General features: G+C 35.3%; 1 long non-coding RNA gene across 2 annotated transcripts in view; it reads right to left on the reverse strand.

Annotated features, from left to right (window-relative positions):
• The window catches only part of LOC145777720 (uncharacterized), a 50,209-nt gene that overhangs the window by 19,728 nt on the left and 5,648 nt on the right, over positions 1-24,833 (reverse strand). The window contains exon 3 of one of the 2 annotated variants that reach the window (XR_014290352.1): positions 24,193-24,375. This is a non-coding gene — a long non-coding RNA (uncharacterized LOC145777720). Of the gene's footprint in view, positions 1-22,919; positions 24,376-24,833 lie in introns of those variants that run through there. The other variant, XR_014290353.1, reaches the window with a different exon arrangement.

Consider the following 24,833-nt stretch of genomic DNA (forward strand, 5'->3'; position numbering starts at 1 on the left):
TACAAAAGATGGCTTTTGCAGTAATGCCGTCAACCGTAAACTGCATCTAAAAAGTTATTTCAAAATTTGAAGAGAAAGAAGTCTTCTAATGCGTAAGAAATAGCTTGACACAAAATGCATGTCCAACAAATTAGAAAAACATGTAGAAAACCTTATCTTGCAAATCTAGTTGACAACATAAAAAAGCCGTTTCAATCGCTTAGACATAAACGTGCATTTTCAAAATATCAAAAACCTTCAATTTTGCCGAAGAAAAAAGTCAAAATTTTAGTGATTTGTTTGTATGATAATAACAATCAGCCTAAAAAAGATTTTTTTGCAAGATTTGATATCTTGCTAAATGTATTTATTTTTCCTATCGTTATGCCACGACTTTGAGTTTGTCACGCAGAACGGGAGTTCCCTTTGGCAATGTACAAACGACCTTTTCTATAGCCTACCAATACGATTTGACTAAACGATTATTATCACTTCACTTTATCAAAATTGTTGCAAAATTATTTCATTCAAAGTGATCATTGTTGGTAGGTATGGAAACAAATCAGTTTTGTAATGCATCGTGACATAGTTTATCAGTCAGGAGTTCTAGACACTTTTTTTTTATGAAGTGCATGAAGGTCCAAGTTGGAACGAGCTCCTATCGAAGCAAGTAACTACCTTTGGATAGGTTGTGGTTCAAACACCATGTGACACCAATAGGCTACCTTTCTTTTCTGTATCAACCGCTAGCTAGAAAGCAAATCAGATACTTTTACATCAATTCAACGTCTCTAGACGTTGAAACAATGTTAAAAACAAATAAATAGCTCCCTGGGATGTGCTGTAAACTGCAAAGTGTTTCTTGATCATGTATAACCAAATTGGACAGTATGAGTGTGAAAAGAAAACTGAACTGAACACAATTGTTACAAATAAAATGTTTACTAAAGCTCATTGCTTGATTTAGTTTTAATATCAAGCGATGACAGTACATTTGAAAATGTGTAGACTATAACATATGGCTCAAAAATGACTTGAAACAGTTTATTTTGCCGTGATTTTGTCTCATTCTCTGCAAATGTTGAGACAAAGCGAAAGATTTTTGCAATGCCTCGGGCAAAACTACAAGCAAACGCAAGTCAGACGCCAATTACGATTTCATTGAAGCGTGGACGACGTCCACGCGTAAGAGATTAAAATCCAACACAATGGAATTATCCCGTCACACTCAATTATAAAGTAATAAAGAAACGATTTCTCAAGTCAAATAAAAAAATATGACCAACCATCAAATTATTTGATTTTTCAAGTTACGCTGTTGAACAAATTGCAAAAGATTTTCGATGCTATGTTGTCAGATAAATTATCTGCATCATTTGAAAATTTGATTGATCTATTTTGCGTAGTTTTTGAGTTACACGAGCTGAAAGTGATAGTGTCGCACCGACCCCCCCCTCCGCAAGTCAACTGGCCAAAATACGTCACAGGAAATAGGGTTAAGTAGCCCACTTGTTTATAGTTTATTTGTATACAAACTAGTGGTTCTGAATTCTACCTGAACAACCAACCACGTCATCAAAGATTTTGACCAATCAGAATCCTTTAAATCAATATCCCTTTTATTAGATTTTTGGGCTAATGACAAACCCCAAAAAATTTTTATTGTTACAAATCGCTTTTTCTCATAAAGCTCTATGAATACAAAAGCTATATATTTTCGTTGCAGTGCCCCTTTAAACTAAAGAGAAATTAATTTAAAGCCAGAATAGAGAACAAACAAAAGTCAGCAAAGGTTTTCAAGAAGAATAGATTTTACTGAGTGTAGTTTCAATAAACGTTTGAATCATTTTGAAATATTCCATCATTTTAACTTGTAATGTAGATGAACCGTGCAATCACTGCAGTAGAGACACATCGGGATAAAGACAATGTCGCAATCAAGGTGCAATGCCTCGCGATGGCTTGCTTTGTATCTTCAACGAGCGTGTTGTTTTCATTATGGAATTTTGAGCGATGTGTTATTATCGGGTATTGACCTAAAGTAACCTCTGATGACGAAATCTGTATTATGTAACGTGTTTTCTATAACCTTCGGCCCTACGTGACATTCTAGAGACTTCTGTTGTTTACATTTAAATGCTACGTGACCGACGATGAGTTGGTGTGATGCAATACTACGTTACCTTCTCGAAGTTACTGGACTGAACAGCCAACTATAAATAGTGGTGTAGTTTGTGTAATGATTATTCTGAGATTATTATTATGGTGATTGTTATGAGTTGATTATGAGAGTTGTGCTATGAGTTGTGGATTGGTAGTTGATGCAGAAATTAGAGTTATTTGAGAAGCCGTTCGTTAAAGTTCTTCAAGAAGTCAGATTATCATTTCACTAGTAGAATTATTCGACATTTAATTGACTGCTTTTCGGTTTGACCCATTAAACTACGTCATTGAACCTTTCCAAGTCTTTTTCCTGGTAAGAGATAGAAAGAAATCGTGACATTCTGGGGGCTCGTCCGGGATCAACCGAAAAAGAAAAACCGAAGAATACCGAAAGATTTATTGAAAGAATAATAAATTAATGTCAAGATGGCGGATACTGTCAAACATGAGATGATTGAAGACTTAGGGAGCATGGCTGAACGAATGGGGCTGACTGGTAATGAGAAGTCTCAGTTTGTGATGGAAGAGTATCACAAGATAATGGACCAAAAGGCTCAGCGAGAAGCTGACGAAAGAGAAGATAGAAGAGCTGCTCGTGAAATAAGGAAAGCAGAACTTGAAGCTGAGGAAAAGCGAGCACAATTTGAAGCTGAAGCAGAGGAGAAGCGGGCGCAGCGCGAAGCTGAAGAAAAACAAGCACAACGAGAAGCTGAAGAAAAACGTGCTCAATGGCAGTACGAAGCAGAAGCTGAAGAAAGAAGAGCGCAGCGCGAAGCAGAAGCAGAAGAAAGAAGAGCGCAATATGAATTGGAAAAGTTAAAACTTGAATTAGAAAGACAAAAGCTGGACATTGGTGAGCGATCTAATTCTACTAATGATAATGCTCGAGATGTTATTGTGGCGCAAGTTAGACGTCCAGATTTGCCATCATTTGTTGAAGAAAAAGATGAGTTGGATAGTTATTTGTTAAGATTTGAAAGATATGCTACAATAGCCAAATTGGAGAAGTCGACGTGGGCTACCCAGCTAAGCATGTTATTATCGGGACAAGCTCTTGATGTATATTCAAGACTTTCGCAAGAAGAAGCCATGAATTACGACAGATTGAAGTTAGCTCTGTTAAAGCGATACAATTTTACCGAGCATGGATACCGTCAAAGATTCCGTGAGGCAAAGCCTGAACGGCACGAAAGCCCAGGTCAATTTATTGAACGTTTAAGAAACCTTTTGTTAAAATGGTTTGAACTTTCGGGGGCCGATCAATCATTGGACGGATTGGCAAACCTTATAGTTAAGGAACAATTCACAGATTCATGTTCAAAAGATCTGTCTGTTTATCTAATGGAGAGAAGTCCAAAGAATCTAGAAGAAATAGCCAGTGTGGCAGAACAGTACTTAGTTGCTCATGATGAGAAGTTGTCGACTGAAGAAACGTTGTCATGCGATAATGACGAGGAGCAAACAAATAATTTTAAAGGAGGTGCGGTTCCAAGAGAAGTACGTTGTTTTAATTGTAATGGCTTAGGTCATAAGTCTGTTAACTGCCGGAGAAAGACTAACAGAAATCATCAGGAATCGAGGAAGTGGTGCAATCGTTGCAATAGGCAAGGACACGAAGCGAAGGAATGCAAGGACAAGTCGTTTTCCCTATCCAATCAGTCTGGAAAGAATGAGAAAAACACAGAGGACGTTTATCGATGCGGTTGTGCGTTAATGATTCCTGAACCCAAGCTCGACGAGGAGAAACCGGATGAAGATGTTTGCGGAAAAATAATAGCTGAAGATTATTTGCCAGTAGTGGATGGAAAAGTTGGAAACAAAAAGGTAAAAGTTTTACGTGATTCTGGTTCTACGGGTATAATAGTGAGGAGAGATTTGGTTAAAGACAGTCAGTTAACGGGAAAATCTGGAATTGTGATGTCGATAAATAACACTTCAATCCAAGGACCGTTAGCGAAGATATATATCGAAACTCCATATTGTAGTGGGACTGTGAAAGCGTTATGTTCACAAAACCCTTTAGTTGATCTTATAATCGGAAATGTTATTGAGAAAAATTCTGAAGTTACTTGTGATTCTTGTGGCAAGAATGGTCACTTTGCTCGAGATTGTTCTGCAGATAATCAGCAACGATCTCACGATGACGGATATTACGAGCGCGAAGAACCGAGGAGAAGAGGCAGGCGACGACCATTTGGAGTTTGCTATAGATGCGGTAGACGCGGACACTTCGCCAGGGAGTGCGTTGCTGACGGCGGACATTCGGAAAATAGACGTTGCCGTGACAACCACTGCTACCGATGTGGGGAGATTGGACACATAGCCAGGAGCTGCTCTTTTGATGAAAAGGCTTGCTACAACTGTTATAAAGAAGGTCATCTCGCCAAGGACTGTCCGGAGAGGAGGTGTTTCCGATGTAGGAAGATGGGTCATCTCGCTCGCCGATGCACTGAAGATGTTGAGGACGATGGAAACTTTCACAGAAAACGTGACTATTGTTTTGAGTAAAGCTATCGTTGGTAGATCATGCAACGATGGACTAATGAGAACTGTTTTATTGAGTAATTAATTGTTTTGTAGTGTGTTTTGTATTGATTGTGTTGTTATATTGTTTGCAACAATATTCTAAGGGGGGGCGTATGTCACAATCAAGGTGCAATGCCTCGCGATGGCTTGCTTTGTATCTTCAACGAGCGTGTTGTTTTCATTATGGAATTTTGAGCGATGTGTTATTATCGGGTATTGACCTAAAGTAACCTCTGATGACGAAATCTGTATTATGTAACGTGTTTTCTACAACCTTCGGCCCTACGTGACATTCTAGAGACTTCTGTTGTTTACATTTAAATGCTACGTGACCGACGATGAGTTGGTGTGATGCAATACTACGTTACCTTCTCGAAGTTACTGGACTGAACAGCCGACTATAAATAGTGGTGTAGTTTGTGTAATGATTATTCTGAGATTATTATTATGGTGATTGTTATGAGTTGATTATGAGAGTTGTGCTATGAGTTGTGGATTGGTAGTTGATGCAGAAATTAGAGTTATTTGAGAAGCCGTTCGTTAAAGTTCTTCAAGAAGTCAGATTATCATTTCACTAGTAGAATTATTCGACATTTAATTGACTGCTTTTCGGTTTGACCCATTAAACTACGTCATTGAACCTTTCCAAGTCTTTTTCCTGGTAAGAGATAGAAAGAAATCGTGACAGACAAACAAACTACACATCCAGAACGACTAAAAGTGGTGATTTAATGTTACAGCATACAATTCAGTAAGCCATAGACCCAACATGGACCGTAGGCATTTTTCTCTGGAGCATCGTACTGTTTATAATATAAGAGAAATCAAATACAATATGAGGAATGTAGCCTCAACAGAACAGTTCACACAAGCCTGTTGATCAATGTTCGAAATCGTTCACTTTCACGAATCGATTTCTGGCGATCGTCATTTCGAAATCAAGCTTTTGTAAAACTTTGTTTTCTCCCATCAGCTTTAAAACGCCTAAGTTAAAAGGATACCTCGTTTCAAGTCTCCAAGTATTTGAAACACTTTAAACTAAATTTACAATAATTCCGAAAGTCTGTTTCTGTTCTAGCTCTTCATTTTCAAGTCTTTGCAAGTTAGTTTGTTGATTGTTTTCAATCGTTTGTAATAGGCTACGTGTATCATTCCAAACTTACCTAAATTTTTTTGTTCCTGAAACATGCAAGGCACGTGACAATAACACATAGTACAATTTTGGTAAAGAGGTCACTTTCTTCAACCACAGACATATACAACCAAGCAACCACACGGCATTTAACATAATCGATTAAAATTGAAACTTCAATAACACATAGAGTTGAGCATTTTATGAATGTGGTACAGTATTACACATATTTACAAATAGCTTTAACAGTCAAACGTTTTTGGTTTAGTCTAAGCCTTCATAAGGAATGCAAAACTATTTGTAAGAAATGCTATAAATTTCAACTTCTTAAACGTAACTAGCTAATTAACTAAGCAACGAAAAATACGCAACGATTTAATATTAGCACAGAAACGAAAACAAAAATATGGACAAAGCGACATGAAATCTTTCTTGTTGGTTGATTGATTGAATTTTTATCCTCGCACTGGGAAAGCTTCTTGCAGAGCTTAATCCTGGCAGTTTCGCATAGCTACTTGTAGATGCTTTGAATCACTGACGCAGGCCCGGTCGCGAATTTTTTTTCCACGAACTTTCTGTTACTTCGCATACAGTTTGTATTAATACCGTGTGAATGCAAACATTGTCGTTGGCGTGCTTAGTTCAATGGTTTCATCTTGTGCAACGGTTCGACGCTTATCGAAGTCAATTTTTTTTCTTTGAATTAATTTTGCGGTGCACAAAAGCTTTTCAAAAAAAGGAGGGTTAGGGTGAATGGGTTAGGGTTAATGAGTTATGGTTAATGGGTTAGAGTTAAATCTTAATCAATTCGGAAAATCTTGCTCCTCTAAGTGACCAGAATCAATTTCTTTTTTTAACTTTTTTAACTTGACTAGACTACGTGTGTCTCCAGCCACTTTCCAGGCTACGCTTTTTTTAAATTCAATGTTTAGATTTGGACCTGGAGGGCGAAAATTGGCTGCTGACTTTGAAAACCGCGCGAAAAAATGAATTGGTAAAAACAGTTACCACGCGCGGTAACCAGCAATGGCTACACTTAGCCTACAGAAATATGAAAATGAGATAGAAAGTTCGTGGGAAAAAAAATTTGCTGCCCGGTCACAGAGATTGACAGAGTGCAGTTTCCGATCCTTGCAGTCTTGTTGCCAATAATTCCATCCATTAGATGCGCTGTTAACATTCAATCTCTACATATTTCTCGTTATTCAGTTGCCTGTTAGCCTATTATTAACAACTTAGTGAAAGTTTGTGAGCAGTTTACAAAGCGTCAGAACAAACCAAAGCAAGGAATCATCACAGTCGCTCGACGCAAAACAATTTCCACCAAGCTGAGAAAATGTAGGATCAAACTTCTTTCTTCGCAGAAGCTTATCGGAAATGTACATTTTCGTTTATACAAAAACTTTCAATAAAATTTTGGCTGCCAGAAAAATAATGTAACTTTTCAGTAAAATTAATTGGACACTTTTAAATGATTATATTTAGTTTTATATAAAGATTTTCAAAGTTCGCCTTCACTAAGGCTAAATCAGGTATAAATCTAAAATAAGTATAAATCTTAAACACAAAGTTCTCTGAGGGTCAAATGAATACTTGTGAATTAACCCGAGGTTCGCAATACACAATAAGAAGGGAATAAACAAAATAACACAGTAACAACGCAATCAAAGAAGTAGTAAGAACTCACCAAGAACGTTAGATCGCAATAAAAGAAATAGAAAAACAGGGAGAGCGCAAAAGAACAAATGCAAACGAAAAAGGAAACCAAAACAAGCAAGAAATCTCAACTACTTGGACGGGAGCGCAAAAAATCTTGCAACTGACTTTCAACAACCACAGGAAAAAAATAAATCCTTGAAAAATTGACCACCGCAATTACCAAAGTTACTAAATTGCGATAATGGCACAAAAAGTGAATAGGCCATGTGATTCTGATGGAATAATATGACTTTCTTGTGGGCAATAACATAGTGTAACAATACGCTTAAAAGTCGTGTAAAGTTTGATTGAGTTTAAAGTCAATAGAAAATAATATGTGGCACTTGAAGAGCTACTGTAATTGTTAATTTTTGAACTTTCAAGCAAAATATCAGTTGTTTTGTTTTTGTGGTCAAGTTAAGCATTTTCCAAAATTAAGTCGGCGCAAAAAATAAATTCAGAATCAAAGTTTGTTTTGCCATTTTACAATAAACAATTTCTTTCCAAACTAAAAAAAAACGAAGATAATGCAACAGGACTATGTCACCTTTCTGTTTTAAACAAACTGGACGTCTTCTTATGGAGAAGGGTTGTAGCCTATTTAGACTTGTTTAGCTTCAGTGTTTACCTACACAAAGAACGCGAAGTGATGCATGACATTCCAAGAAGGCAGCCAAGTTTGTGTGTCGATCATTACTTCAAGCAAGCCAGGTTACATTGTTTGATCGTTAACATTCGATCATTTAATGTACGTTCTCTTTGTTTGGTAATTCTTGAATAAAGAAGAACCTCAGACATCACAAGACTGGGCCTTTGAATGCGCAGTTTAAGCTAAAGAGAAATTAATTTAAAGCCAGAATAGAGAACAAACAAAAGTCAGCAAAGGTTTTCAAGAAGAATAGGTTTTACTGAGCAGTTTCAATAAACGTTTGAATCATTTTAAAATATTCCATCATTTTAACTTGTAATGTAGATAAACCGTGCAATCACTGCAGTGGAGACAAATCATGATAAAGATTTAAACAAACTACACATCCAGAACGACTAAAAATGGTGATTTAATGTTACATCATACAGCCCAGTAAGCCATAGCCCCAAGAGGGACCGTAGGCATTTCTCTCTGGAGCACCATACTGTTCATAATCATGAGAGGGTTATAGGCAAATTCTTCGTTAACAGTTGTTCATAAAACAATTCTTCATAAACAGTTGTTCGTAAAACAATTATTGTTCGTAAACAGTTGTTGGTGAAATGAAATCCGTAAAAGAATTCTTCGTAAAGCATTTCTTCGTATACATCAAATCTCAATTGCATGCGCGAAGAAATGCTTTGGGAAGAATTGTTTTACAAAGAATTGATTTTACGAAGAATTATTTACGAAGAATTGTTTACGAAAAATTGTTTTACGAAGAATTGTTTACGAAGAAAACGTCGGACACCTCATGAGAGAAATCAAGGGCTATAGTGAAAGGGACGCCACTATACAGCATGCAATATGAAGAATGCAGCCACAGCAGAACAGTTCGTGCAAACCTGTTGATCAATTTTCGGAATCGTTCACTTTCACGAATCGATTTCTGCCAATCGTCATTTCGAAAACAGGTTTTTGTAAAATTTTGTTTTCTCCTAAAAGCTTTAAAAAATCTAAGTTAAAAGGATACGTCGTTTCAAGTCCCCAAGTAGGTTATTTGAGATATTTTTAACTATAAGTTCATAAAAGTTCGAAAGTCTGTTTCTGTTCTAGCTCTTCATTTTCAAGTCTTGCAAGTTAGTTTGTTGATTGTTCTCAATCGTGTATAATTTCGAACTTAGCTAAAACATTTTGTTCCTCAAACATGCAAGGCACAATAACACACAGAGTTGAGCATTGTATGAGTATATACAGTATCACAGATATTTATAAATAGCTTTAACAGTCGAGTGTTTTTGGCTTAGTCCAAGCCTTCATCAGGAATCCAAAACTATTTGTAAGAACCCGCTAAGGTTAATTTGTTTTGTTTGTCAAAAAAGGTTCAAAGAAGCAAACTCTCAGCCTAAGCTTTATTTGTAAGAAATGAGATAAATTTCAACTTCTTAAATGTAACTAGCTAAATGACTAAGCAACGAAAAATAAACAACGATTTAATATTAGCACAGAAAGAAAAACAAAAATATGGACAAACTGACATGAAATCTTTCTTGCTGCGTTAATATTCAATCTCTACGCATTTCTTGTTGTTCAGTTGGATGTAAGCCTGTTGTTAGTAACTTAGTGAAAGCTTGTGAGCAGTTTATAATGCATCACAACAAAACAAATCAAGGAATCATCACAGTCGCTCGAGTAAAACAATTTTCATCAAGTTAAGCCAATGGAGGATCAACTTCTTCGCAAAAGTTATCGTAAATAGACATTTTTGTTAAACAAAAGCTTTCGATGAAGTTTTAGGTGCCAGAAAAATAGTGCGTTTTTTAGTAAATTTAATTGGACACTTTTGCATGATTCTATTTAGATTGATAAAATCTCTCAAAGTTTACCTTCACTAAGTCTAAATGGTATTATTATTATTATTTTTAACTCAATGAAAGTTTTTAAGAAGTGAAAAAGCAACAGAATGAACTCAATCAAAGCCACATCATAGTCACTCAACGCAAAATAATTTACATTCAGCAAAACAATTAGAGCATCAGCTTCTTTCACAGAGTTTTATCATAAATGCGCCGTTTTGTAAACATTTGAATCAATTAATCGTTTTTGAAAGTTTATTGTGCTTTCAAAGTGTAGCTTACTGAAAACTTGAGATTTGGATGTATTGATGATGCTGTAATAGTGAAAACTGTAAGAATTGTGAGATATATTATTTTACAGAGGCATTACCAAAATCAATCAAATTTAAGTTGCTGGTGTTAATAAGTGCTGACAAAGCAATGTCAGCAGATGAAGAAAACAAACTTGCTGAGGCTCTCAGAGCAGTTTGCTACTTAAATGGCAAAGAAAGAGATGTTTCAAAGTCAGCTAATATTTTGTATGAAATGGGAATTACTTACCACAAACGAACACCAGACAAGATTAGTTTGATACAAAGTGCTGGTCTCTTGAACGCTTCCATTGCACGAAAACCTGACAATGCAGCAAAAATACAAAGCGACTTACAAAAGTTGTGTTCTCACATTCTCACTGAAGCGAACGCAGAGAAGAAAGATTCGGGTTTAATTGAAAAAGCAAAAGATGTGAAAACATGCTTCCAAATAATGAGAGAATCAGTTGAAAAATCTTTGCTTGAGGTAAAAAATATTCCCAACACAGTTGAATACGATGCTTTGCATGAATTAGAAAAACGAAAAATTAAAGTTGTAAAAGACATTCAGAACAAGATAAGTGATGAATACACATCAATTATGAAGGACATCAGTGATTATTGTGAATCTGTGATGGGAAGACCACCTTGTCAGTATGCTCTTGTGGGGATGGGGTCGTTAGCAAGAAAGGAAATTACGCCTTTTTCCGATTTTGAAAATGTTATTATTTTACAAGAAGGTTGCCAAGATTTTGACAACTATCAAGATGTGTTGGAATACTTTCGGTGGTTTGCAGTTGTTTATCAAGTCATTTTAATCAACTTACAAGAAACAATATTACCGAGCTTAGACATTGAGAGTTTAAGAAGTAAAGACAAACCTGGTGAATATTGGTTCTTTGATGCTTTTACAACTCGAGGGATAAGTTTTGATGGAATGATGCCCCATGCCTGCAAATCTCCACTTGGTCGCCAACAATTCACCAAAGACAAACAATGGAAGACTGAGCTCATAAAACCAGTGAGTGAAATGCTGCATTATCTAAACGAGGAGCAATCCTTGAAGAATGGTTATCATCTCAGTGATATTCTTACTGAGACTGTCTTTGTTGCTGGAAAAAAGGAAATATACAATAATTTTGTCGATGGAGTGCAGAAATCATTGGATTCAATTTCACATGAGTCTTTGCAAGACAGTGTTACCCAACAAATCAAAGAGGATTTGAACAATTTTGCAATCAAACCAAGTCTTTCAAGATTCTCTGATAAAGAAAACTTCAACCACAAGCGAGTTGTTTATCGAAGTATTACATTGTTTTTATCAGCATTGAAAAGACTACACCAAATTTCAGCAAATTCTTGTTTTGATATTGTTGATAAACTTCATGAGAAAAAAACTATTAGCAAATACGCAAAACACAAGTTATCGACAGCGGTCGCTGTTGCCTGCGAGGTACGACTAAAGGTTTACATGAAGAACAATGGACAAGTCGACTCAGTAAAAAACACAAATTCAAAGAACATGCCAGATATCAACTCGATTTCTTTGGTTGATGCTATAGGAGAAAGAAGCTGTATCAATTTCTTCCAAATTGCTTACTCTTTACAATGTCATATTTGCAAACAATTTCAACTGAAAAAGTTGCACTCTTACCCAAATTTAACCTTGTTAAATATCCAAATTTGTAAATTCATGAAATTAAACTTTCAAGTCTCACATTTAATGAAACTATTTGTTCACAATCCAACCACTGACGTACGACTGATGGATTTTGATAAATGTCTCCATTCCTTGGAAGAAAACGTACACAATTTAAACAAACCTATTAAATCAACTGAAGATGAAACCAACGAGATAGACAGAAACAAAAATTTCAACTTATACTTAGAAATCAGTGAAATTTTGTTTCACAACAAACATTATAGAGAATCACTGGAGTATAGTAAAACGTACCTCAAGTTAGTTGAAGAACTAACCGCAAAACACATTACAATAAAAAGCCGAAAGACACAAGCATTGAAAATAATGGCGCATGCTCATTATCACTGTAATCAATACTCAGAATCTATTGATACGTTTAACACATTGTTAACAGATCAAAGACATAAAAGAGATGATGAAAGTGTGGCTGATACACTTCATCAGATTGGTTGTTGTTTCTTATATATGAATAAATACAAAGATGCCATGGGTTATTTCCAAAAATCACTAAAAATCACAAAGCAAGTGTCAATAAATGAGGAAACTGATGAGGGTGTGGCATTTACCCTTCATCAGATTGGTTGTTGTTTCTTAGATACGAACAAATACAAAGACGCCATGGATTATTTACAAAAATCTCTGAAAATCACAAAACGAGTGTCATTAGATGAGGAAACTGACGAGAGTGTGGCTCTCATTCTTACCGAGATTGGTTGTTGTTTCTTAAAAACGAATAAATACAAAGATGCCATGGATTATTTCCAAAAATCACTGGAAATCACAAAGCGAGTGGCATTAGATGAGGAAGCTGATGAAAATGTGGCTGTTACCCTTCATCAGATTGGTCGTTGTCTCTTAGATACGAATAAATACAAAGACGCCATGGATTATTTCCAAAAATCACTAGAAATCACAAAACGAATGTCCATAGATGAGGAAACTGATGAGAGTGTGGCTATCAGTCTTCACTCGATTGGTCGCTGTTTCTTAGATACGAATAAATACAAAGATGCCATGGATTATTTACAAAAATCACTGAAAATCAAAAAACGAGTGTCAATAGATAAGGAAACTGATAAGAGTGTGGCTGGTACCCTTCATCAGATTGGTCGTTGTTTCTTAGATACGAATAAGTACAAAGATGCCATGAATTATTTCCAAAAATCACTGGAAATCACAAAACGAGTGTCAATAGATGAGGAAGCTGACAAGAGAGTGGCTGCCACTTTTCACGGGATCGGTCGTTGTTTCTTAGATACGAATAAATACAAAGATGCCATGGATTATTTACAAAAATCACTGAAAATCAAAAAACGAGTGTCAATAGATAAGGAAACTGATAAGAGTGTGGCTGGTACCCTTCATCAGATTGGTCGTTGTTTCTTAGATACGAATAAGTACAAAGATGCCATGAATTATTTCCAAAAATCACTGGAAATCACAAAACGAGTGTCAATAGATGAGGAAGCTGACGAGAGAGTGGCTGCCACTTTTCGCGAGATTGGTCGTTGTTTCTTAGATACGAATAAATACAAAGATGCCATGGATTATTTACAAAAATCACTGGAAATATTTAAACGAGTGTCAATAGATGAGGAAACTGATAAGAATGTGGCTGTTACTTTTCACTACATTGGTCGTTGTTTCTTAGATACAAATAACTACAAAGAAGCCATGAAATGTTTCCAAGAAACGTTGAAAATCAAGAAACGAGTCTCAATAGATGAGAAGACTGATGAAAGTGTGGCCCTCACTACACACGAGATTGGTCATTGTTTTTTACGTGCAAAGGAATACAAAGATGCTATGAATTGTTTCCAAACAACACTGAATATTCAACAACGTCTGTCCACTGAGAAAAACACTGATGACATTGTAACCCAGTTACTTTGCGAAATTGACGAGTGCGTCAAAAACTATATTGCCCACTATAGGGTGGAATAAAAAAAAATTTTTTCATGTCAAAAAATCACATGTAATAAAAAGTGACATTTAGGCCTAAAAACAACTTTCAAGGTGATTTTGGTCATCTGCCACCTGCACTCAGGCGCTAAATTGCCCGAAAGGTTATGTGACCTTCAAAACCGGCAAAAATTTCATAACTTGAGAACCAATTAAGCTCGAACACTTATTTTTGGCTTAAAATGCTCCGAAGGTTCCTATTTATATCTGCTATAATGCAACATTTGCCTCTAAATGTATCACATCGATCACAAATTGGCAAAAACACACGATACCTAACATGTCAACCCACATAATGAAGAAAAAATTATTATTTCTTGTAGAGGAATTCAAATGTTGTTTTCTAAATCCTTATTTAAATCCTTATTTCGCCAGGGTAGTAATATACTCAGGCATTATCATCTATTTGTTATCTTACACCAGAGGTGTGCGACCTGTGAGCCAAATGCGACCGGGAAGCTAAACTATATCATGTGGCTTGAAGTAGGCTTTTGTTTCTTAGACACGAATAAGGTATTTTGAAATGTAACATACCGGTACTGTATTAGTCGATAAGAAATGCAAGTTTGGCTTGCAGTTCAACACGATAAGCTCATTGAACCCGGCAGTATAACAGGTCCCACATCTGTATGTTACACCATATAGAAAGGAACATCAGATTGAGCAAGAGAAACAATATCTACACTCCTACATAGCTGATCTGTGTTACAACATCCTACCAAGTAAGTTAATTGGCTTGGCTGTCACTGTGGAACAATTAACATCATTGAGGAAACATCAAGAAGATTAGTTGACTGAATAAAATATTATCTGGAATATACAGTATATAATGTATTTCAATCTTTGAAACCCAAATAAATCATCAAAATGTTATTTAAATACCAAATATTTAGTCAACATTTATGTTTAAATACTAAAACTTTGTTCTTAATTGTCACCAACCCTCGATGAGAGGAAGGAACCTGATGATGATGTAAAAACATTTTAGATACAATTTCAAAAAAACGCAAAATTAGCCTACTAACCATGTCTGACAACAAATCAATAGCCTTATGACAAAAATAAAAATTACTAAATCCACATTACACATTGCGCTGAAATGGAAAACATACTTTGTGCTGTATTATTACACCATAGGTATCAGTTCAAATTTTTTTCTTCTTCCAGCATTCTTCCCACTTCAATTGGGGGCGCCGGAGCAGATTGCAGTCCTCCACATCACTCTGTCAACAGCATCTTTATCCTTCACTCCCACTATTTCCATATCGTCTGTCACACAATCTCTCCATCTTCTGTCCGCCCGGTTAGCCCAGTGGTTACGCGCCCGGCTCAAGATCGCGCGGCGCTGGTTCGACTCTCGGGATGTGCGCTTGAGCAACGCATTTCAGGACTGCTCTCCATTCAGCGGCAACTAGTGAATGGAATAATTCCCCTGCAACAACACTACTACAATAGGAAAACTTCACTCTGCCAACCCCGCTGACCGGCCCTGTGTCAAGAGCCTCTACAAGTATGCGAAACTACCAGGAATAACCTATCAAGGCTCTGTCAGTCCGAGGATAAAGATTCAAAAACCAAACCAATCAAACCTTCTTTTCAACCTTCTTTTAAAATAAGCAACAACTTTCAATTGTCTCATTCTTCGTTTCTCCTAACGACGTGATCCAACTACAGTATTTAAGGAATGTCTTTCAGCTTATCTTCCAACTTACATTCGTTGTCTGATGATTTCAGTTCTTACTCTGTCCTGCTTTGTCAATCATAGAGACCACTTACATTTTCACCTTCTGTGTTTTCGTCAGGGCTACCGCCTGCATCCCACACCACATTGCTGTATCATTTTCAGTATCAAGATGGAAAAAACAAGAAATTTTTATGCACCGAGCTGTTTCTTTATGTTGAAAATTTTCATCAATTTCCTTGATCTTATCTTTTGCATTGTACGTCCATCTCTTCTTTTGAATCTTCCAACAACTTCTGATGCTTCAGTGAGCAACTTGACATGACTTTCAATTATGACATGAATGCTCCAAAATTAATTTGTGTCTGATCGCTTCAATTTCCGCATTTGCTAGTAACTTTTCAGAGAGATTCAAACAGGGATATCTTGACACTACGGGATGCGAAACTCGAAATCTGCCTGTCCATTAGCGTCCAACTGAAGGGCTAACTATGCTGTCTACATCGTATTGCACAATGCCATGCTACTGCATGAAAATGAGTTTTGCACTGGCTGTTTTCACTTGATCGTTTCATTAAAGTGGTATTTGCTATGTTTTTTACAAAAGTATTAATATTTCATAAGTTTATTGCCTATTACATAATAAAGTTACATGGAGAACGGACAAAACAAGAAAAACAACGACTATATGCGTATTATGCACGTTTATTCTATGAAAATGTTCACCTTACCAAACCCACGCTCTGCGTTTTTTCGAGCTGTTAAGAATGCCGTCATTCGGCTTGCAGGCTGATGAAGCTTGTCCCATTGGCCACTATGACTTCGAATTGATTGTCAAAACTTCGTTTAATTGTTTCGCCAAAAATTAACTAAAACGTTTGAACGCTCCCAGGCGCGAGGAACCCGCGAAGACTGCTAGAACAGTTCGCAAGCTTACGAGTGGTGGTTCAAGCAAGACTGCGAATATTTGAATTTATGTCATCACTTGATTGTGGTTGCAGTTTGTAGTTATAATATCTAACTGTCCAATGATATGATGTGCATTATTTTTGTTTTGTGTACATGCTCGCCAAGTTAATGCACAATACGTCAATAGTCGTTGTTTTATTTTTGTTTTGTCCGTTCATGTAATTTTTTTGTGTAATAGGCAATAAACTTATGAAATATTAATACTTTTGTGAATAACATAACAAATACCACTTTAATGAAGCGATCAAGTGAAAACAGCCAGTGCGAAACAAACATTCTCATGCAGTAATACGGCGTTGTTCAATGCAATATAGACAGCATAGTTAGCCCTTCAGTTGGACAGGCAGATTTCGAGTTTCGCATCCCGTAGTGTCAAGATATCCTTGGATTCAAAGAGTAAAGGTATAACCCCAGAGTAAACATTTCAGGAAGGGTTCTTGCAAAACTTTTACATTTATATTAGACAAGTGATAACATGTTTTGGCTTGAATATTTACTTGTGGCACAATGAATCTTCTGGTAGTTGAAAAAATTCCTTTTTGATTGTATTTCAAGAAGCTTCACTGAAGATGATCGAGCTGCTTGCTGATCGAAATTGATTTGCAGCTGTTTATGATTGAACTGACTTGTGTGAAAATAAATGCATTGATAGACCTATACCTTCTTCATCGATGTTAACCTCTTATAAATGGTCATCAGTCTGCACAATGCCACGTTTGCTAGTCACTACTCTGAGGCTAAGTATTTTATTCACTGTTAGACGACATTTACTTTTATCATTGTCACCCAACAATAACATTGCAAGGAGCACATTTACATGATGAGCAGAATATGCATTTCTTCGAAGAACCTTAATAGCCACCTCCCGAACAATATTTCTTGGAAACTTCTTCAACAATTATGAAAAGTTTAATGATTCATCAGCAATCTTGTTGTTTGATTTGTATTCAGCTAGAAAAATAAAGTTTAATTGCATATTCCGTTAATGCCCTCAAAGCAGATAATGGTCTTTCTTGTGAAACATAAAACAAAGACAATCGACACTCAAGCGTCAATCACCTTGAATAGTTTAATCTTCCTACTTTAAGAGGTTGCAAGCTAGCATCAAGTGACCCGACATGACATTAATGTATTAGCCATTAATATAACAACAGCATATACACTGAGCAGAAAATGAAGTCATGTATCTTTAAAGAACTTTGAGCAAAAACCATTTGTCTTAACCAGTGAGTACTGAATTAAATAAAACATGTCCTCTCAATGTTCATGTGGCGTTGAACTGATTTGAAAACTTATTAAGTAACACGACTCAATGATCATGCACAAAGAGTAAAACAACACAATTTTTGTTTCATATTGTGTAACTCAGTAAATTGTAACATAGTAAATTTATAATAGGCCTACTTGAGGGTATACACTACAGTACTCTTGTACTAGCTTAGCAATGGTGTAGAAGTGGCTGGTGAATGCGCACCTCTATAGCATGTGCAGCTTTTTTCTATGTGTCAACGATGATATTTAAAGTAAAATATGTTTTTGCCAACTTGTATTTGATGTGGTACATTTACAAGCAAATGTTGTAATATAGCAGATATGAATATGGACTTTCTGAGCATTTTAAGCCGAAAACCCGTTTTCTAGCTTAACCACTTCTCAAGTTATGAGATTTTTACCGATTTTGAAGGTCACATGACCTTTTTTGCTCCACCCTATTGCCCACAGGACGTCACCAGTTTCTTATGTCATGACTGCAAACATTTCAATGCATCGATGTGCAAAGTCGATGAAAACGTTTGCTGCGTTCAATTCCGGCTTGCTTTGTGCCGAAAGTATAAATCTGTTTATAATAGATGATACCATGTTATTGTTGTTCATTAGCACTACAGCGGTTCTTATGATTTTAAGATAAGTTGTGTGCCTTCCGCATTATTAAGTCATTCTCAGTTGTTGTCTCCATAAGCACATCAATTTTTTTCTGGGATTATCGTTTTGTGTTTACAAAACCTTTTGAATTTCATTTTCTAACCTTACTTAAGAATTAGAAATAATTTTAAAGGGATCCTTTGCAATAAATATTATAATTGTGTATGCAATATTAGTCGTGCGATACTAATGAGCCTAGCCTCATTGTCGAAACACTGATGTCTATCACTATTAATTCTTAATACAATTGGCTGCCAAAATTATACATTTATTTTGTTGATGGATGCTAAATTAAAATGTTTCATTCACTAAGTGCAGATTGGATTGTTTATTTGCAAAAGCAGTTATAGCCTACAACTATTAGCGTCATTTTGCCAAGACCAGTCTCAGATTGTAGTTTCGATATCATGAGATGTTGGTGATTTGTTTTGTATGTTTTTGAGGTTTATTGCTAAAGGAATGTTGTGAGAAGTTTTTTTTTTAACGTTCTCAAGTATAGTAGTCCCGCTTATTAAGCCCACTGTTAAAAGGCCCGCCCGCTTTTTAAGCCCAATTTGGTTGGGTCCAAAATTACTGAATGCATAGGAGTGGCATACAATCGTACCACGCTTAATAGGTCTACCTGCTTGATGAGCCCAAAATAGTTTGGTTTCGAGGTGGGCTTAATAAGCGGGACGACTGTAGGCTATTACCTATTTACTTGATTTATTGCCATGTTTTTTATAATCTTGCAACACAGATTGCTGAGATTGTCGGAAATGTAGCAGCTTTATTTGCTTTTACAATTCGCTAACTATTGTTTTGTGGAGTTGATTGTTGCATTCTTGATGGCATGTTGTGTATAGTTAAAACCAAATGAACGTAATGGAATCTACTTCCTTCATTGAGTGTTGATACAGGCCAATCAGACCTGTTACAACCAACTGACAAGTAAATGCAAGCAGAACTTTTTACAAACTCATTTACTCTCTTCGTTTGGGATTAGAATATTACATTTTACACAAAGCCAACGAAATCCTTCGGTTGGTGTTGAATTATCTTTTCCGAAAACAACGTCAATATATTTCTTTTCAATGCAACATTGCAGTATGGTTCACTCATCAATGTAGATAGTTTGAAATATGTAATCAATCTAACATGAAATGTTTGTGTGTGGCTTTTGAGTGGAAGTTCAACTATAGAAGATTTTACAAACTTCAGATATGTTCTCAATTCAAATTTTCACAATTAAACATGGACAGATAAGTGAAAATTGAAGCGAATGCGCGCAACTCCTTAGTCCAGGGGTTCTTAACAAGGGGTGCACGCACTACTAAGGGGTGCGAGACCTGTGCCTAGGTGGTGCGGGGATGCTGAATTATCAAGGTTTGTTATAATATGACGTAAGCAGTAAAGTTGTTTTACCAGATTTCAACACAAATTTCGAACTGTAGGCGACGATTACTTTTCAGACAATCCTAGGAAGGAGTGCGAGAATTGATTTCCACTTCTATTTCCACGATGTATTTCCGACAAGGCAAACGATTAAAAACCGCTGCCTTAGTCGGAAAGACATCGTGGTAATACTCGTCGTCGTCGTCTGAGCTTCTGGGGCCGAGGGTCTATCCTTTTACAAGGGTACAACAGAAGAAAATTTTTATGGGGGGAGAATATGTAATGCAATGTAAAAAAATGTATGAGACCATGTTGAGCTATTTGGTAATCTACATTTCCTCAGGGCAGAAACAAAAGTAGGCCTACGACAAGTCACTAAACGTAAGCTTGTAACCTGTATTTGTGCTAATGATGAGGTCTACAAGATGGTCGAGTAAGCTTCACTAACATTACGTTTTTTCATTAAAAATTTGTAAATTTGTTGGTTAAGTGGGCAATTCAATGTAAATGATAACTGCAATTTACTGTCCACAAATATTATACATGTGATATTTGGCCGATCTTTCCGATGGAGTAAGAAAACGTTTTTCATTTAAGTTATGTAAAGATTACATCTCGTAGAAAATAGCAATTTAAATACCAGGTGTAGTGGTTTATTTTTACTTTAAGACAGAAAAAAGTAGTTCAAAGACTATGGAAACCTCTACAAACCCCTGTGATTTTATCACATGAAACAAAATTTGCTAATGCGTTGAGTCTTGTTTGAAACTCCCCTAAGTAAAAGTAGCCTACTCAGAATATCTTGAATAAATAGTTTTGACGCAAGCCCGCGCGTCTTTTGTAACATGACGCTTTCTGCATTGTAGTGTACGATTCTCATGCATTAGCATTTTTTATATTTCTTTCAAGCGCATATCGAAACCAAAGTAGTATAATCTCGAAATGAACGAAGACAAAAGAACTTTCGATCCAAATGAACCAAAATTTGTTTAAAAAATGTTTCTTTAACGCAAAACTAAAGTTGCTCATATTGCACCTTGCGAACGACACCGAAATTCGTACAAAACTTTATTGTATTCTTACTGTAAATATTCTTACAATACAACAGAAAATTTCCCCCTTTTAATTACAAATTATTTTGAGTGAAATATTCTTACATTGTCTTTGTTAATCCAAGTGCAATACACATCGGAAATTTTATGACAAAACAATAACATAATGTAGATTGTAGACGTCTTCCTCGAAAGCTCAATGGGATAAGCACTCGACGATTCAAACGAACAAGATCAAGCGACGCCAGTTCAACTCTCGGGGTTGAACAACGCACTTCAAGGATTTTCCACCATTTAACGGAGCCTATAAGTAGGTGGAATGATTCTTCCCAGACAAAATTCCAACAACAAGCGGAAACTTCGTTTTCTTAATCTCGGTATACGAACTGTGTCTGTGGTTCAAAGCTTCCACAAGAGAGTAATACAAGAGAAAATATATGAGAAAATACAATGACTAAGCTTCTAAACAGACTTTCACAGTCCGAAGATATCGACTCCTTCAATCACTCAAACGTTATATTCAGATAAAAAGATACATCAACAGCAACTTGTTTCCACCGTTATTGGAATCATCTAAAGATTCTTATTCAAATGGAATTAACTATATTAACTATATAATATATTAATTAATTACTATTAATAATTAAATTATAACTAATTGTAACAATAATTAATAATAATGCTTAATTATAGATGATAATACAATCAATAAATAGTTAATTGATTAAATGAATAATAATAATAAAAATAGTTATGATAGGCTAATGATAAATTATAAATAATTTATTTATCAATAACAATGGTAATAATTAATAATTATTTATACTCATTTATATAATGATATATAAATAATAAAATTTAAAATAATAATCGAATAGAATAATCCAGATAACAAAATGTATTGATTACAAATTCAAACATAATTAAATATTAATGATTAATACAATATTAAATAATATATTTGATATAATAATAATGATTAATAATATCAATATATATGATTAATATTACATCAAATAAAGTAACCACTACAGCTTGTTTCATCCTAAAAGGAAGATCATCGAAAGGTCCTTATTCAAATAGAATTTCATGATTAATTAATTTTATGATTTATATTACATAATATGATTACTAGTAAACTATATAATAATAATGATACAGACAATCCTAGTATATTAAATAATGATTTGAAATAATAATAATAAATACTATATTATCTAATAATGATTAAATAATATATTAATCAATTATTATTATTGATTCAATTATAATTATTTGTGACAACAATTAATTATACTTAGGTATAAATGATAATATAATTATGAAATGATTGATTAAATCAGTGGTTCGCAACGGGGGCGGTACCTCCCCCAGGGGGCGTTTTGATTTTGCAGGGGGGGCAGTGTGATTACCTCGGCTTAAGGAGGGGGGGCATTTTGATTATTAGGGGACATTCTCGTTTAACCCATCTACCGACCAGGGTAACGATTTCGTCACATCATTGTCTGGATAATCTACTCTACATGCTCGCACAATAACCAAACAATTTCTCTTACACAATCGTCGTATTTGATTGACCAAATGTTTTGTTCACAAACGCTATGAATTTAAAATTTAAATTTAGTAATTTTTTAGTATATCACAACATCTGGTGAGTTCCATTATGACGTAACCACTACTACCAGTATACTGTTTTCATGCTCGCAAATATATATTTACTTTTCGTAATTAATCGTTTTTGTTGGGGGGCTGTAAAGTTTCGCCAGTTTATAAAGGGGGCGTTGGGCCAAAAAAGGTTGAGAAACACTGGATTAAATGAATAATAATCATTAAAAATAGTAATGATAGGCTAACAATTTATTAAATTATCATTAATTTATTAATCAATAACAATAGTAATAATTAATAATTATTTATATTCATTATTAATATTAATTATTATTAATTTATATAATAATATATAAATAATAAAATTTAAAATATTAATCAAATAAAATAACCCAGACAACAAATGTATTGATTAGAAATTAATGGCTACGCCACTGTATGAAGCCGAGGTGACACGCAGTGCAAGTTTTGAGAGGTAAATTCATAATCGCAGACTTGTTGAAACTACATATTGCCCCAATGGAAACGAACCAAACAACAAAAACGATTTGAGCTGTCATTCTTATTTTTGTTTGCAAATAATGAAATACAAGCAACTAATTGTGAATTTTCATCAACACATTAGTTCGGCCCACATGAATACAAGACTAAGAACATTGCACACGTGAATGATTTGATGTTGACACCATTAATTTTGCTTATTCCCAGTGGTTACAAGAGTAGGAACTTAATGCTTGCGTACAATCCCTCCTTCTTCCTGTCACAACCATAAATTGCAATTGTTTATTTGTTGAGTCTGAAGTGGGAATAAAAATCTGATTTTTTTGTACACACTTATGAACGTTAAAACGGTTAACTCAAATTCAAAGTAGCCTACACATCTCGTAAAGGCATACTGGCATCATCTCTCAGTTGTTTTACCAATACTGAATTTTAATACAAGGTCTCTCTTCACACAACAGCTCCAGGCACGTGGCAGAAGCGATAATTAATTAAGAATGAAACATATGAGTCTGTAGGCAGGCCACGTCACGGAGAGCAAAGAAACAACGCAAATTCATCGTCATCACAATTACAAATCAAGAGGGCAATTGACCCCACGGAACACTCGATGATAACAAACAGTTGATAACAGTTTCAATGATACAAATTTCAGTACATTATAATTGATCTAAGCACGTCTGGCAACACTACTTTCAAAAAACAGTGAGGCTGGCAGTCAACCTTTCTATTAGTGACAATTTAATGATAAAAATTTAGTATAAAAAAGGTTCTATTTTAATAATGATAAATTGCAAATTAGTCTAGAACAGTTTACTTTTTCCACTTCTTGTCTCCTTCAGCTTGTTCCTTCAGCAAATTTCTAACGTTTCTTCGAATCGCATTTTCTTTAGCAATTCCTTATCAATTTTGAAAAAATTTTCCTCGCAGTGACCACAAACAAATTCTTTTATCAAAAGTTTCTAACTTGACGTGTTTCCAGGCCTTGATTTTTCATTAGTCCATTTTTTTAAATTGGACCTAGAGAACACAAATTCAGCTGCCGGCATTGAAAAGCGCGGGAAGAAGAGGATCTTTTCCCGCGCTTTTACATCGTTTCGATGTCTAGTGACGCTTGTCGATTGTCAGGTCGACGATCTGTACAAAACCTCAATTGAACTGTTTCTTCACGCACAATCATGGTCGCTGTACGTTGATTCGATGTTTAAATACGTCTTGTTCAAGATGCAAGTTCCATTTCTTGTAAGTTGTTAGTTAGCAATTCTAAACGTTGTGTATCACTTCATATGGCAATGTCAATTGTGACGTCACACTTCCTTCTTGTGTTACATCTGCATCAAGAAAAATTGTTTTATTTTGCGGTTTTCAAAACAGTGACTGATCTGAAGATTAATTTTCATCATTGAGATTGTATTATGGCCATGCTTAAACAAATCTAAGCTCAATGAGCTTCCACAGCGACAGAGTAAATCTGCCTGTGGTCTCAGGCAACAAATCAACCGTTCTTTTCATTTATATGAAATATGTTCATTACAATTTTTGTAAAAAAAAACAATATTCAATGTAAAAAAAACGGTTGATTTGCTGACTGTGGTTGTGTTGGATTGTTTTGTAGCTACTTTTGTATTCCAGTTTTTCTGTGCTACTGTGTGTCCTTGATTTTTTTTATTTTTTTGGTTTGAATATGAACAGTCTTGTACCTGTGGTAAAGTACCAAGACAGCAAAATCCGTCATTTTTACATTGATTCAATGTCTGCAGACGAATTATGACGGATTTTACTCTTTGGG

Source organism: Aplidium turbinatum, chromosome 9, assembly GCF_918807975.1.
Source record: "Aplidium turbinatum chromosome 9, kaAplTurb1.1, whole genome shotgun sequence".
Taxonomy (NCBI): domain Eukaryota; kingdom Metazoa; phylum Chordata; class Ascidiacea; order Aplousobranchia; family Polyclinidae; genus Aplidium; species Aplidium turbinatum.